This window comes from Panicum virgatum, chromosome 1N (assembly GCF_016808335.1).
Source record: "Panicum virgatum strain AP13 chromosome 1N, P.virgatum_v5, whole genome shotgun sequence".
NCBI classification, from domain to species: Eukaryota; Viridiplantae; Streptophyta; class Magnoliopsida; order Poales; family Poaceae; genus Panicum; species Panicum virgatum.
In genome coordinates this window covers 15441088-15443798 of record NC_053145.1, presented here as the reverse complement: position 1 = coordinate 15443798, position 2711 = coordinate 15441088, and the positions used below count along the sequence as shown (strand labels likewise).

The following is a 2711-nucleotide window of genomic DNA, read 5'->3' as shown; positions in this document are numbered from 1 at the left end:
TTGGAAAAGCGAGATATGGTACTAATCATGACTTTAGATATCATTGGAGTGTCGAGGTGATGGCTCAATTCTTTGCCACCCTTTGGATTGAGCCTAATGATGCATTTATTCATTAGGAGATGCATTTTATGATCTAAGCAGAGAAGTACTACTACAGCTATATGAGATTTTCCAAGATTCTTGGTTTTTATCAAGCGGATTCGGACAAACGTAAGTTGCATAATATGATGAGCCAAACTTTGACGAGTGTGCAAATGTGCATTATGATTATGTGACATCACATGAATATTTTATTGTTCTCAAAATGATTCCTATTACCAGTACCTCAATGCACTTTGTCATCAAACAATACTCATTCCTAAAGAAGGTAAGCAAACCAATGTTCAACATTCATATAAGATATTTCTCTATTTCTTTCATGAAGATGCTAGTTGAAGACATTTTACTATGTTTCACATCATTTGGGAAGAAATCCGCGTCACATCTTGGTACTCTCTCAAGAGTTGCACTCATGCTCCATATATTATGAGAATATTAAAGTGATGATAAGAAAACTTTGTGAAGGATGTAGAGCATGAGGGTTACTGTCCAAATCGAGTCAATTGGGATAATCCTGTAAATCGCTCTCGCTAGCTCAAACCTTTGACTACTCAATCATCTCATCTCCTTGTGCCTTCACTTCCAACCGATACATCTTCTTCAGATTTCCTTCAAGTACCATTGCCCCTAGACTTTGATCTTGGAAATTTACGAGTTGGTTTGCGCTTGGGAGCTTTGCAAGAAGGTGTTTGCACAAATACAATTTCTGCCTCACTTTGTGTTGCTTCATCATCACTTGCTTTCTCATAGTGCACATCGCGTGAAGCTTGATGCCATTCATGACCCATGTTGTCTGCAAAGGATGTATTGGATCATATATAAGATTGAAGCCAAATAGATGAGAATTTGTGGAATGAGGGTTAAGGACCGGCTCAGCTGATAGGGACGGGCTCAGCGGATAGGGACTAACTCAGCCAGTAAGGTGCGGATAGATCAAATACCCGCTGTGACAATACCCGAAACTATAAGAAATACCCATACCCGCGAAGTCTAGCAAGTAAAATTTATACCCGTACCCGTCGAGTACGGGTCGGGTTTCGGGTACCGGGTATATTAATGATAGCATAAATAACCTATCACATCATTTGATTGTATAGACTAGCAAATTTTGAATTTATCACCTATACAAGCGAACACAAAGCATTAGTAAAATAGAGAACTAAATGGATTATCTTGCACAATTCTTTTTTCTTATCTCCAGCATCTATTTTGTAGTTTTATTTGTAAGTAAATGCGTTCAATTCCAATTAAGTATTTCATCTAAAAAATGCAACAATGATGATACACTTCACTACAAATAATAAGCAAAATATCAATATTATTTTCACATCTATTAGTTCAGGCAATCTCATTATCCGTCTATTTAGTTCATACAATCACAAAAAATAAAATATAAAATTCGTGAATGATATAAGTTGATTAGATTATTTTTTATATTCGGGCGGGTACCCACGAGTAAAATTCTATACAAATATCTATACACGCGGATAAAATTTTATGGCCAAACCCTCACCCGCGGATAAAATTGTCATCTTTAGATCTGTGCAACCTAGGGACAAAAAACTTTAAATCCAGATGAAATATCCAATAAATTTCAAGCCCTCTTAGATCCTAGTAGATTGATGCTAGATGAGATGCTCTACCAAAGGGATTTGATTATAAAGCTCTAGAGAAGGACCACAAAGCGTACCAAACATTGGAGCTCGAGTAGTGGCCAGCCGGTGCACCACCATTGGCGGCCGGACCACCTCGCCACCGGCCACCACCATTGGCTGCAGCAGTCGCGCGCACGCACGCGAGGGAGGAAGCGGCGGTGCAAGCTGAGGACGAGGTGACGGCGGACGAGGGAGACAGAGAGAGGAGGCAGCAGTCGGGCGGACGAAGCTGTTGGGCTGAATGGATGAGGAAGAAAGAGAAAGTAAGACCTACAGTATATAAAGGAAACTTCCACCCTTGCCGATGGTCCGGCCGACCGAACGAAGGACCGGCTCAGCCGGTACGCGAACAGAGAGCAATTCTCGGCTGACCGAGGAGAGGTCCAGCTCAGCCGGAGCAAAAACAAAAGGTCTTCTTTGGATGATCAACCAGCCGACCAACAAGGAGAAACCGGCTCACCCAGGGATGTGTACAGAGACACAATCTCAGCTAACGGACCAGCTCAACTGGGAAACCAAGCTGGGCCAGGCAAAACAAGGTTTTGATAAAGAATTTGATCATGATTTCGAGGGTATTTATTAGGGACAAATAAGATAATTTGCCACAATAATGATCAGCAAGAAACAACAATGCATAACAATAATCTTTTGTGACAAATATTGATCGAAAACCCACTTAGGAGGATGAATGTCCTTTCACTATCAGAATTATTTCTCTTTAATCGAGTTGACCGATGGACAATGACTTGATTAAATTCGAGTTATTTGCATGGTTCCTCAAATATTTCATTCACTGTAATGGCTTGGCTAGAAATTCCAAAGGCAGTATAACATGTATGATTCAGGATGTGCTCTGGCCTATAATGGTGTCAAAAGATTCATGCACGGTTCTTTCAATCATCAAGCTAGAAGCTCTTTTGCTTTTGTCCAACAATGATGGGATCCCATCGATTCATG

General features: G+C 40.5%; 1 long non-coding RNA gene across 1 annotated transcript; it reads right to left on the bottom strand.

Moving 5' to 3' along the window:
* Positions 1–368: 368 nt before the first annotated feature.
* On the bottom strand, positions 369–2021 carry LOC120655299. Its single transcript, XR_005667410.1, has 2 exons — positions 1790–2021; positions 369–892 (listed from the first exon to the last, which is right to left on the bottom strand). It is a non-coding gene; the product is annotated as an uncharacterized LOC120655299 (long non-coding RNA).
* Positions 2022–2711: the final 690 nt, after the last annotated feature.